This window comes from Saccopteryx leptura, chromosome 12 (genome assembly GCF_036850995.1).
Source record: "Saccopteryx leptura isolate mSacLep1 chromosome 12, mSacLep1_pri_phased_curated, whole genome shotgun sequence".
NCBI classification, from domain to species: domain Eukaryota; kingdom Metazoa; phylum Chordata; class Mammalia; order Chiroptera; family Emballonuridae; genus Saccopteryx; species Saccopteryx leptura.
Window position 1 is genome coordinate 15,368,984 of NC_089514.1, and position 14,283 is coordinate 15,383,266.

Sequence of the window (14,283 nt, forward strand, 5' to 3'; positions counted from 1 at the left end):
TTTAACTCAATAAATAGCTAGTCCTTTGCCAGTGGGAGATAAGCAGGCAGCCTTATCAGTCTTGGTGCTTTTCAAGGTTTTGTTCTGCAGCAGACCACGGGGCATCCATCTTCCCTCTGGTGACCATCCGTGCCCCTGAGAGCAGAAAGTAGGTATTTAGACCTTTGTAAAGAAAATCCATTTAAATAAGAAAGAAGAAACCTAACTGAATAGTAAAGAGAGAGATGGGGACGGGGAGCAGCGAGAGACAGAGATTCAAGAGCAATGGCAGCTGGGATCTACCTTGGTGAGGGGTGGGGGTGGATACGAGGCATTCTAATGAAGGCACATAGACTGAGGCACACATAGCACCTCCGCCTCCATCCACGCACAAGCATACTTGGTGTCCCAGGGAAGGCGATGACAGAGCAGGGATAGAAGGTACAATGTTGCATGTGTAGGTGGGTCAATTGTTTCCACTGGGCATCAGCGAGTCTTTTAAGTATAAGGCTTGGGTTTATGCCTAAAGAGTAAAAATGGATTTGTATAACTTTAGAGTGGCCTCCTACTATAAATAAACCGAATAACTTGTATTCCACTATCTATTGCATTAATGCATATGCCAATTAATGACTGAGATACGTTTTGAGAAAAATGTCGCTAGGCGACTGGGTCATCCTGGGAACATCAGAGGGTACACTTACACACACCAAGATGGCGTAGCCGACTACACACAGAGGCTCTACTGTACAGTTTATTGCCCTGAGGCTACAAACCTATACAACACGTTACAGTACAAAACATGATATTAAATCAAATACAAGAGAAAATGATGCAATCAGGAAATAAGGAAGCACTAGTAAAATAGTCATGTATTATCATATCAAGTACTGTGTCCTGTGTGTGCTGCTCATTCATAGGACTGGTGGTGCAGTAGGCGTGTTTACACCAGCACCACCACACACACATGAGTAATGCCTTGCGTTACTACGTTACGACATTTCCATAGCTACAACGTCACTAGGCAATAGGAACTTTTCAGTTCCACTATAATCATACGGGACCACCGTCATATATGCAGACAGCCATTGATGTTATGTGATATGTACAGCAAACCACTAAAAAAACGCAGTGACTTAAAACAATCTATGACCGTCTCCCATAGTTCTGTGGAAGTTGTCTGGATCAGCTCGCTGGACCTCCCTTGGTTCTCTCTCAGTTGTGGTTGGATAGTGGCTGGAGCCATCCGAGGGCTCCACTGTACTGGACAGCCAAAACCAAGCACTCACACGGCTGGTCAATACTGGCCACTGGCCGGGAGCTCAGCTAGGACCGCTGACCGGCATGCATGTATGTAGCCTTTATATGTGAGTTGGGTTTCTCACAGGATGGTGGCTGAGATCTAAGACACAAAAAAGAAAAGCTGCAAGTTTCTTCAAGACTGGGTCCAAAAGACTGGCAAGTATCACTTCCCCCATATTCTGTGGATAAAGCAGTCACAGAGCCTGCCCAGACTCAGGGAGAGGGGGCCACAGGCCGCAGGTCTTGGGAGAGGAAAGTCAAAATTTCATAGCTATCTTTAATCTTCCACAACTTGGGAAGAGATTAGCTTTTCTTACTTTCAATAACACACATTTGAGCTTTAAGGAGATATTTTTTCATAGTTCTTTGATGACAACTCCCACAGCAAATGAAAAAGAGCAATGCTATGTAGCATGGATGCAATAAGAATGAATATAAAAGGATAAGTAATACTGTACAATCCTTCATGGAACACTCATCGCCTCTAAGTCTGAGTGTTGTTTTTTATTTGGTTTTTTTCCAATGGTCAGGATAACTTTTCACTAAACATCTCTTCTCTCTGCCTATTCCCCTTGGTGGCCAAAAGTGTACGTCTGCAAAGACAGAGGGAAAGACAGGGTGGGGAGGACCGTCAGTGGACCAGGGCACTGATCAGGGCCAGGGCCACACACAAGGGTCACATCCATAGTCTGGGCCTCACAGCCCCTCTAGAGTTTTTCTCAAACTGTGACTGCTGGGATTCCGCCAACGTCAGCCCCACAGTTCATAATGATCCAGTACCCACAAGTTTCTGCATGCCTAAATGTTTGCAGGACTCAGAAATCAATATCTAATCACACTTAGCGGCAGCCCGATGTTCTGTGCGCTCAGCAGTTTACGTTTTAAGTTGCGGGGTATAGAAAAGTTAACACGGGAAGCAGAACATTTGTGGGAATGAGTTGCATTAAAAATATTACCACAGGAGTGCAAATCACTGTTAATGACGTTTATTGAGTGCTCATTTTGCAAGAGTCCCACTTTACCAGGAGTTTTAAAATGATACAAAGAAAATAGAAGATACTTTTTCTGACCTCAGAAGCTAATGTTACTCTTTTTTTTCCCCCAGCTCTTCCCTAGGAAGATAACAGCTATACTACTTCTCAAAATCTCCGTCAGCTTAAAAATCCTGTTCACAATAATGGAAATACCAGCTATGCCTGGCTTCCTGGTGGGCAACTGCTGGTCTCTTTACAGTGAGGAGCATGTTGGGAAACCAACTAGGTCCTTCTGTAAACCGTTACAGAGCCCCAGATAGGGCCAAGTCTTTACTGTCCCTTCTCTGTCCCCAGCCACATCCCTGATGTGACAGCAGAGCTATCGCTTTCCCTTCTTCATCGGCTGGCTCTCATACACCAAAGAGACACACTGCTGTAGCACTGCCGAGATGGGTGCTCCTCCGACGCGGAAATGCAGATTCCAGTTCAGCGGGTCTCGGGAGAGGTCTAAGAGTACGCATTTCTAACAAGATCCCAGAGGTTGATGCAGCTGGCCCTCAGACCACCACGCTCGGAGTAGCAAGGAGAGGGGTTACTACGGAGACAGCTTGACCTGCTCCAGGCAGGGCTGAAAGGCAGAAAGACAAAACAAAGGTCCCATGTCCCCTGTGTTTCCCTCACTCTCTCCCTAGGTGGAGCACTAGAGACTATAAGCCAATCAAGCCTCCAGGAGAGCCGTGGGAACCCCCAAATTCTCCAAGGTGGATGCGCAAACTAAACCCCAACTGTGACCTCAGGTTTAAGACATCAGCCCAGTCTGCAGACACTGACAGATAGTAAACACTGAAAACTAAGCTTGAAAACTTTGAATCTGTCCTCAGTCACGAACATCAGAGAACCACTTCAAATTAGCTGTCTTTTTTGACACCAAGAAAGGATGGGGTGGGTGCATGTTTACACTTCTTACAGGCCCTGCAAACCTGCCTCTTCACTGGGACTATTAACAGAAAGCTAAGAACTGAGCTTTTTTTTTTTTTAACTAGCTGCATATTAGAAACAAAGGATGTTTGATTTTTAAATTTATTTTGGTTTGAATTATCTATGTATTTTCCCTAACTTTTTAAATCATGGTAACAACTTACACGGTTTTGCCTTGTTTTCCGTTTTCCCAAGTCGTTTCTATTCCTTACCCACATAGCTTAGGTCACCCTGCCCCTTAAAGTCTATCTACAAAATTGGCTCAGCTTCTGTCCTGTATTCTCTGGAATGCCTGCCAGAGGCCTTGTTGGGTTCCTGGGAGAACTTACATTCCATGGTCGTTTCTATTTTGAGTTTTCTGCGTCTACTAAATTTTTGTTCTCTGTTTTGCAGTCCTGGCTTTTCTTCCCCTTCTAGATTGCCCCCAGTCCAGCCTTTTCCATCTTCATTTCAAGCAAAGTGTATACAAAGCTCTCGTGTTGTGAAAAACTTTTGCCGAAGGTCCTGAGTGGAGGGTTATATTACTGCGCTGCAAGCGGACACACTCAGAGTACATCACACCTAACTGTTCTTGAAAATTCTATCAGGCACCCTCCACCGGCACATCTCTAGACCTCCTTTCTTGCTGATTATTTTTTTCTTCCCATTTCCCTCTCTCAACACCACTCTGCTCCCTAATTGCCCCTAAACAGTCCGATTTTATGTTCATACCCAGCTTATGCAGAACAATTTGGCTCTCCACACTCTCTATTCCCAAACTACGCCAAACTCACTTTTGTATTTCCAAAACCCATCAATGTATCAATGTGCTCTTCTATGTGAAGGAACCATTAGCAGATTGCCATCTTGTCTTTAAGGGGTTCCAACTTTTTAGAAGCACATGGAATATAAAATAGTTTTGTTTTTTTTTTTCCATTAGTAAGCATGATCTCACTTGACCTAGTAACTCTATGGTAGGAAAAGAAAGCATTAATATGGCCATTTTAGGCAAGGACTCTTAAAATCCAGAAAAAAATCTTATAATGTGTGCCTATTCCTCTAGGTAGGGGCAGAACCAGGACTGAGACCCAGACTTCCAGGTATCTGGTATTTTTTCTTTGCTGAGTCATTTTTCTGTTGGATGAGACCAAATATAACACTTTACAGAGTGAAAGCCACCCATAATTTTCTGAGACCCAAATTGAATAAATCTAAATTTTATAACTTAGCACAAGCTGCTTGATGATTGCTTAAAAGGCTTTTTGTTTGCACTGCTAATTGGCAACTTCTCGTGAAATGGCTTCTATACAGAGGCCACAAATCAACATGTTCTCCCTCAAATTTTTAAGTGACTCCAGGACTACAGAAGACAGTCTGTGGATCAGAGAACAAGAAAAACGACTTGATTTTAATAACTACTCTTTGTCACAATCTCAAAGTCACTAGCAGCAAGTGCCTTGAAGAGTACTGCAGATAAATAAATAGAAGGTTAGGGCACCCCCACAGCCAATATGAAACCATTCGTTTGTACTTTAACTTGAGAATTATTTACTCTCCTCCTCAACATTCGAGCCTTCTAAACTCTTTGAAAATTGCAAAGATCTGAGAATCCCGATAGTACAGGACTCTCTGGGGCTACTTAATCCAGCTGCTTTAGGCAACATGCTAATGAGCTGTGTCCAGTCTTGCGGTGCTGATTTGTTTATTCTCGGCTTTGAAATTCACAGAGCAGTTTCCCTCATTGTAACAAGAAAGAGGGAGCCTCTGTGAGGAAGTGAGAGTGGCTAGTACAGGGGCTCCACCGCCCAGTGCACACACACAAGCACACACTCCATCTTGGCAATTACATCTCAAAACTTCGCCTTTTCTTCACTAAATAAATTCATACTGAGGAAGAAAAGCAGCCCCTGACATCCAAACAGCTGGCCCCGTGCTATTAAGCTGGGCCTTCGCATTCTCCTGTTGAATATACAATACTTCACAGAAAACCAACATCGGACAAGGCCATTCTGGGACCACGATGGGCCCAGACAGAGATACGGCCACTTGGTGATCATACCTGAGCACAGTCTTCCCTAGCGTGTACACTGTCCAATCTACCAAACACCAGACAGCCCAGGTACTGTGAAGGACGGCCACTTCCTCGTGACCACAGCGCCACTCTGTGCCCTCCCCACAGATAAGGGTCACTGAGATGTCCAACCAGAGACTTGTCCTGGATTTCAGAGGGCGCCCAATCCAGAATAAACCCTTGCCTCCTGGGGTTCTCCCCAAATTACCCACCCACCAAACGCACGCCCTGTAATAAGTCCTTTCCAACACCCCTGACAGAGGCACACGGTGGTGCCCAGGGAACGCATCCTCCCTCACTGGGATGAGCCAGAGACACACATGTTCAAATACAGGTGTGTTTCTTGGGGTCTTTGACTAGAGGGCATTGACAGGAAGTATACACAGGTTTGGAGCGAAAGTCAGAAAAGCAGGCCCATGAATGTCTTGCCTTTGGCCGAATGTGGTACAAGTAACGGTGCGGCACAGTTGAAAAAGTGGCCGTGTGGCCATATTCTCCCGGGCTGTTCTGTGACGAACATGGAAGCCTGACCACACCACTGATGAGCCCGTGTAAACCATGTAAATATCCGCTGTGCAGCTGGAACCTTCCCCCACTCCTTAAAAAGTTGCTGTTCCCTCCGGTCCAAATTGGATTTCTTTGTATAACCTCTACACCTTGCACGCTATGATGCATCTTTATACCCAAAGCCGCCTCCATTTTTCATTTTGAACACAAAATAATATCCAGACTATCATTTGAAGATTCCAGGCAGACTAAAGCACCACCTGTTCTTGATTTTTTTTTTCCCCCAAGCAATTAAGCCTTCAAATTGTTTCTCATCTAAATTAAATTTGCGTTTTAATTATTTGTTTTTCTTTTTCTTTTCCACAGTCATCAACCATATCTAGGAAACAATTGCTTTAATGCTCTAAGGAAACAAAAAGTATGGTTGTAAGGAAGTGGGAACGAGAGGGAGTAGGAATGGAGCAGTGATGAAGAAAAACTGTAACCAGGTACCAGACCTGGGACTCACTTACCTTGTGCCAGGTGAGCGTGGACAGGTCACCTCACCTCTCTGGACTTCCGTTTCCTCCTGTATACATGAGGTGAAGATGAAATCTCTAAACTTTCACGGAGGGGGCTGTCACCACAGCCTCCCTGCCCGCCCTCACTTCCTCCTGGCTCAGAAGAAACGGAGCCCCTTCTTCATCCTAAGACTCTCCCTGCCATTTGAGACCAGAGTTGACCCTTCCTGGGCTCCATCAAGATACCGTTTCTTCTCTTGAATCTTTAATCCCGTTTCTTCCCCCATTAATTTCTTCCTGTTTTCTACCAAGAGCCCTATTGCCAATTCACTCTCAAGAACCACAGACCAGGCCTGACCTGTGGTGGCGCAGTGGATAAAGCGTCGACCTGGAAACGCTGAGGTCGCCGGTTCGAAACCCTGTGCTTGCCTGGTCAAGGCACATATGGGAGTTGATGTTTCCAGCTCCTCCCCATCTTCTCTCTCTGTCTCTCTCTCCTCTCTCTCTCCCTCTCTGTCTCTCTCTCTCCCTTTCTCTCTCCTCTCTAAAAATGAATAAATAAAATTTAAAAAAAATTAAAAAAAAAATAAATAAATAAAAATAAAAATAATATCAGTATGACAGCATATCTTAAAAAAAAAAAAAGAACCACAGACCATCGGCTTCTCGGCCTCTTTCTCCACGTCAGTCAGTAGACTGCCCACTGAGTCCCCACCCGTTCCTCGGCGGCTGCTCTGTCCCCCACCACCCTAATCTCCAGTGGATCTGTGAGAGACCTGACAGTGCAACGCAAACCTCGAGGGAGCATTTCTTTTTTTTTTTTTTTAATGAATTTTTATTAATGGTAATGGGATGACATTAATAAATCAGGGTACATATATTCAAAGAAAACATGTCTAGGTTATTTTGTCATTAGATTATGTTGCATACCCCTCGCCCAAAGTCAGATTGTCCTTCGCCATCCTCTATCTAGTTCTCTGTGCCCCTCCCCCTCCCCCTAACTCTCCCCCTGTCCTCCCTCCCCACACCCCTGGTAACCACCACACTCTTGTCCATGTCTCTTAGTCTCATTTTTATGTTCCACCAATGTATGGAAACATGTAGTTCTTGTTTTTTTCTGATTTACTTATTTCACTCCTTATAATGTTATCAAGATCCCACCATTTTGCTGTAAATGATCTGATGTCATCATTTCTTATGGCTGAGTAGTATTCCATAGTGTATATGTGCCACGCTGATGATATGATCCTATACATCGAAAACCCAAAGGACTCCACAAAAAGATTATTAGAAACAATAAACCAATACAGTAAGGTCGCAGGATACAAAATTAACATACAGAAGTCCATAGCCTTTCTCTATGCCAACAATGAAATATTAGAAAACGAACTCAAAAAAATAATCCCCTTCACGATTGCAACAAAAAAAATAAAATACCTAGGAATAAACATAACAAAGAATGTAAAGGACCTATATAATGAAAATTACAAAGCATTGTTAAGGGAAATCGAAAAAGATACAATGAGATGGAAAAATATTCCTTGTTCTTGGATAGGAAGAATAAATATAATCAAAATGGCCATATTACCCAAAGCAATATACAAATTTAATGCAATTCCCATCAAAATCCCTATGAGATTTTTTAAAGAAATGGAACAAAAAATCATCAGATTTATATGGAACTATAAAAAACCCCGAATAGCCAAAACAATCCTAAGGAAAAAGAATGAAGCTGGGGGCATTACAATACCTGACTTTAAACTATATTATAGGGCCACGATAATCAAAACAGCATGGTATTGGCAGAAAAATAGACACTCAGACCAATGGAACAGAATAGAAAGCCCAGAAATAAAACCACATATATATGGTCAAATAATCTTTGATAAAGGGGCCAACAACACACAATGGAGAAAAGAAAGCCTCTTCAACAAATGGTGTTGGGAAAACTGGAAAGCCACATGCAAAAGAATGAAACTCGAGGGAGCATTTCTTAAGGGGCACGTGCTGAAAATGAATTCTTAACCCAACAGCATTACAAGTCACAGCCATCAATAGGTAACTCTATTTAATAACTTGTTTGAAACAGAGCCTATATCTATTTTTCCGTGAAATCCCTCAGAAGTTTTTGTGGAAACCTTATGGGACACATGATTGCATGAATATAATTTTTTTTATTTAACTGGCATTTAAGACACTGGGTTAAATTTTTTTTTCAACCAACTACCAATTTATTTTCCTTGGCTTATGCTTTTATTAATTTATGGTTGACTTTGTTAGACTGGAAAAATATTTGAGAAGCTAGTTCTTTAAAAAGCTAAACTGAGCTTGAAGGCCTGCGCCAGGGAAAGATAAGAGAAACCAGACCTGTGCAGCTCTCCCTGAGACAGAAGAGGCAGAGTGCTGGCTCCCTTCGCCCCAAAACAGCAGGCAGAGAATTCTAGGCTTGTCTCTTCTGCCCCTGCACTACTCAAGCCCTGAACCCACTCTCCTGACCAGCCTCGGGACCAGGAATAGGCATTAACAGGGCTTACCAGAGGTGTAGCAACATTCAAAGTGCTTTTAGTAAATGATCTGATTTCATCCTCATCACGCTGGGAAAACAGAAGGGGCAGATAAGCAATCCCCTTTCTCTCTCCACAGTCTCCTCGTATCATATAAAAGACAGATCTCCCACCTTCATTTATGCATTCCACATTTACTGTGCATTTAAATGGCAGCAAAAAGAAAGGTTGAATTAAAGGGCTGGAGTAGCTCCCTCGCTTTGGGGAAAGGTGGTAAGCAATCCCCCGAGTGGCAGGGAGGTGAGTGCTAGGAGTATCTCCTATTTTGTGCAACACCAGCTCCTTTGTAATACCAACAGCTGCCTCCGGGCAGAAATGAACAACCACCCCCGTGGTTCTAACTATGACTAGAGGAAGGGGGGCTTGAAGAGTTTTCTTCCGCGTTCTCCGTGCAGAGCGCTTGACGGGGTCCTCCATGCAAACATACAAGCATTCTTCCTCCACGACAGCTACTATCTGGATTGTGCGTTTGCATTTACAAAGTGCTTCATGTGTTGTCCTGTTCATCCTCCTTTGGTCACAATCCTGCAACTAAGGTGTCTCTTTCAGTTCTTACTAAGAGAATACTCAAAAACCCTGAAGGAGTAGTGTTATGGGTTGAACTGTGTCCTTCTAAAATTCATAGGTTCAAGCCCTCACTGACAAGCTCTCAGAATACGACCTTATTTGGAAATCAGGTCACAGCGGATGTAAGTAGTTAAGATGAGGTCATGCCGGCCTAGAATGGCCCTAGTCCAACATGACGGGTAGCCTTATGAAAAGGGGCATTTGGACACAGGCACACGGGGGGACGCCACGTGCACATGGAGGAAGGATCACGGTGATGCCTCTACCAGCCAAGGACCACTGAAGATTGTCAGCAAAGTACCAGGAACCAGGAGAGACACAGTACAGATTGCCCCCCGCCCAGTTCCCAGAACGAACCAATCCTGCCAACACCCTGACTTCGGATTTTGCCCGCAGAACCGTAAGACATCAAGTTTCCCTTTTAAGTCACCCAGTTTGTGGTACTTGTCACATCAGCCCTAGCAAACTAATACAAATGGCTTCATCAAAATCTCTGAGGGGCACTGGGCACAGGGGCCTTGGTGCTACCCCAGAAAAGACACAAAGAAGAGTCAATGTCCCCTCGACTGTGCCACAAATCATAGGAAGCTCTGGCTTTTCACAGACTTTCTTTTCATCAGCAACCGTGTTCAGGAATTGTAACCAAAGGAACCCATAGAACTGGCTGGCACAATGAAATGCTTGGGGGACGCAGCAGAACCCCAGAAGGAGGGCATCCAAGTAGAAGGAAAGAGGGCAAGTTGAGGCTGCCCCTGGTCTGAGAGGCATGTGAGAGCTCCTCCCTCCCCCGTGGGACTCCCATGACCACACGCGCCATCACTAAGCAGGAGGCACAACTCCCCGACCAAGCAGAGCACAAGTCACCAGAACAACCCTTGTTCAACCTGATCAACATTTTCATTAGGAAAATGACCCGGGACTTTCGCTCTGTTCACCTTGGGGACAACGCAAGCGCCAGTGCCCATATCATTAAGGTTGAGCTGTTAACGGGAATCATTTTGTGTCCAGAGAACAGCAGTTTGGCAGGACTGCAGAGAAGATAGAAAGAAATGGACTTAGAAAACATTAACAACTGCAGTCAGCTATGATGACCAGCAGTCAAGTACAGCTTACACAACTCTTTCAATTGGGAAAATGGAGAGTAAAATGAGGAAATGAAGAAAAAAACACAAAACAGAAATTGTGATGCAAAATGTTGAATCACTCACTTCCAATTTTCTATACACCCTAAATAAAGTGTGTTTCATTACAAGATAAAAACCTTGTTTAATAATGCAAAATCTTGTTTTTTCTACTGAGTCCATGAGAGCAGGGCCACACAAAAAGGTACCAAGAACATGCAAAAAGAAGCAGTGGGTTGGATAATCAACTTGTCAATGGAAATAAACATCTGTATGTAAGTTAGCCCCCACAAATGAGTCTGTGCTCAGAGTCTCATGAAGAACTGAAGAGTGTTTTCCACAAAAGGCAGAAGGAGGATGAAGATACTGATGGTTTAAAAAAGATAGTGTCGGCCCTGGCTAGGTGGTTCAGTGTGTAGAGTGTTGTCACAACACACCAAGGTCACAGGTTCAATCCCCAGTCAGGGCACACATGAGAAGCAACTAATGAGTGCATGACTAAATGGAACAATTAATTGGAACGAGTTGATACTTCTCTCTCTCTTTTCCTCTCAAATCAATGGGAAATTTTTTTTAAAAAGATAGTGTCTATAAATATTGAAAGTATAACCTTTCTGGGTATCTATTAATTATTTTGTTTTTAAAAAGGTTTTTAAAATATATAATTATATAATTAATAAAACAAACTTAGAAATAAGTTTCATAGATGTTTTCATAACCCAGGATTAACAACTGTTAACAATTATGAATTCTAAGTAGTAGAAATATCTATGTTAGTTATGTTATTCTTTGTCCTTTTCTATTTTTCAAAATGTTCCAAAGTGTTTTTAAGGAAAGAACTCTTATCCAACACCCCATCTGACTATAGATTACACATGTTCTAGTGTTGTGAGTTCGGGCAAATATTCTCTCTCTCTGAATTGTTTCCTCATCCACAAAGTAAGGTTCATAATACAAGGTTATTTACAAAGATTAGAGGTGATTATACAAAAAGATGATGGCGGATAGCAGGCACCCCCAAAATGATGACAATTCTTACTTCTGAATCTCCATCTAATGTCCCCGATATGCAATCATCCAGTCCAGCCATGAGCACTTTGAGCCCTACCACGGAAAACCCACCTTCCGGGCCATCCTGTTCTGTTTTTTAATTCTTCATTGTCAGAAACTCCACTAAAGGACCTCTCTGTAACTGTCACTCATGGTCCTAGTTGGGGCTACAATGTCCTTCCACTCAGCATTCTTTCAGCAATTTTAATTCCGCTAAGAACCTTCCACTCCCTTCCACCCCCCTCCATCTTCAAAGCTCATCTTTTCCAGTTAAACTATGTCCATCTCTCTCTTGTCCCAGATGGGACATAATTTTGAGTTTTCTCACATGATGGCAAGTATTCCTCTAAGCCTGCTTCCATTGGCCTTATCACTTTTTAAACATCAATGGCTAGAGTTGGGGTTGGAGTTGTACCCCCCTCCCTACCCCACACCCTTGCTGTAGATTATGGATGGGCGAACATTTTCTGTACAGGGCCAGAGAGTAAACACCTCCAGTTTACCAGCTATATAGTCTCTGTGCAATTATTCATCTCTGCCATTGTAGCATGAAAGCAGCTACAATAGTACATCAAAGAATGGCCATGGCCATGTGTCAATAAAACACTTTTTTTTTTTTTTACAGAACAGCAGGACATAACTGACCAACAATTCATAATTTGCTGATCTCTGTTTTAGATGGTATTCTACTAAAGAAAGACTTCCATTAGCCTTTCCCATAGCTTCACCACACTGTCATATCTTTTGTCATACTTGCTATTTAGCTATTGTAAACAATATAGCATTAATTTGAGCACCTTTCTGGGTGCAAAGAAGGATTCAGATACAAGAGCAGAGTTTGGCCAAGCTTCCTCATGGGACATGCAGCAGAGAGGAACATGCTGGAACACTGCAGAACAAATCCTAACTGCCAGTTCCCGCACAGATGCAGCAGCTACCAACCTACCACATATCCATCCAGGTGCTATGGTATCATAACTGAGCTTAGCACAGAGAGAAGCTGGTGTCCCCCGTGATGGACGATTTCAACACACATGCAGCAGATTTCGAGATCCCAAGTGGAGAACTTTGCCTTCGTGGAGAACTTTGCCTTCGTCTAATGTTACATATCATCTTGATAGCTCCAGCTCATCTCTCCAACTGGTTGAGTACTTTTTGGATAATCATTTTATTATCTAACGTGTAGAGTCACATCTGTTCTTTCTTTGGTTTATAAATTATTTTCTCCTTTATTCATAAGATGTTTGCATAATTAAGGTATTTACATGGTAGCAATTAATTAGCTGTTAATGAGGCACAAGAAGCCATGCAATTCCTTCCAACAGTAAGTGGTTCATGATTCAATCCAATTTTTTTGTTTTCTCAGTCTCTGGAATGCCCTTAATTAAGATTTGCGATAATTTCCTGCCTTTGTGAGCCAGTGTCTATAGTGTCACTAGCCTATCATCAGCATAGGAGTAAAAAGAACACTGGATTTTGAGTCAAAACACAAATAGTAGTCCCATTTCTATTACTTTTTAGTTTGAGCACTCTGTACATACTAAAAATTCATTTTCTTGCACACTTTAGATAGGTAAATTGTATAGTATGTGAATTATATCTCAATATAGTGAGTACAAAATTATGGATGATAATGGCTGATTGATATTAGATAGTGATGATGATGATGATGAAAATAGATAGATAGATAGATAGATGATACATAGACCCAGGTAAGCACTATTGCAGGCAAGCTTCTGGAGCTGACTAGGTATCAGAATCGCACCAGTGAGAATGGCTAAGCCACTCCCAGGTAATGGTTTCTCTCTCTTCCTCCACCCATCAATGAAAAATAACTTGTTCAAAACTTAGTCCACAACTCAACTCCAGGTGCCTTCACTAAAGTTGATTCTTTTATTACATTAAAAAAAGACACAAAAGAAATCATTATAACAAGCACCTATTGCCTACTTGTTAAGAGACAGGTGCTGTGCAGAAATTGGCGACTTCTTTCACTCAAGTTTAGTCCCACCCTCTACCCTCAAGTCTCCCCCACTGACCAGCTATGGAATCTGCAGGGACCGTCCTCCAAGGAGCTGCCATCCTCTCAATCCGTTTCCTGTCTGGGGATTTAAGATAACCCATCCCTGTCCCCATGGAAATACAGACCCTTTTTGAGAACGAAAATGTCATTTGAATCTAAAAGGAAGTATTTTACCTATTCAGACATTGTATGGTAAATCTGTCACCTGCATTAATAAGGAAGCCACATTTATTGATAGATTTAGGAATCTCCACAAAGGCTAAGGTTTAAGTCCCAAGTAAGAGTAACAAACTCTGTTGTACCGTGCTTGTACTGGATTTTTCTCTGTTCTATCTTCTGTACAAAGATATGGATTCCCTTTATAACAAATTATTTTACTACGGAACTTATCATTCCCCATCTGAAATGTACCCCTCTGTATTCACATGGGTATCCATAGCAAGACTTGTGTGGCCCGCTGTGAACGCTGATAGCTTAGGCCTGGCTGTTTAGTGCTCATCTGAAGTGTTACTGAACTTACTGGTTTACGAAATCATTGTTTGTTTGTTTCCAACATACTCCTAAGCTCTTTTTCTTTTCAATACTATAAATTTAAAATACATCGTTCAGGTTTTCAAGATGGCTGTTTAAAAACGAGCAACTCCCTTCTGAAGCATTTCACTCCAAAC

At 42.6% G+C, this 14,283-nt stretch overlaps 1 long non-coding RNA gene across 1 annotated transcript in view; it reads right to left on the reverse strand.

Annotated features, from left to right (window-relative positions):
* Positions 1 to 398: 398 nt before the first annotated feature.
* The window catches only part of LOC136384125 (uncharacterized), a 106,044-nt gene continuing 92,159 nt past the window's right edge, over positions 399 to 14,283 (reverse strand). The window contains exons 4-5 of the long non-coding RNA XR_010747528.1: positions 6,303 to 6,358; positions 399 to 502 (exon numbers count right to left, since the gene is read on the reverse strand). This is a non-coding gene — a long non-coding RNA (uncharacterized lncRNA). The remainder of the gene's footprint in view (positions 503 to 6,302; positions 6,359 to 14,283) is intronic.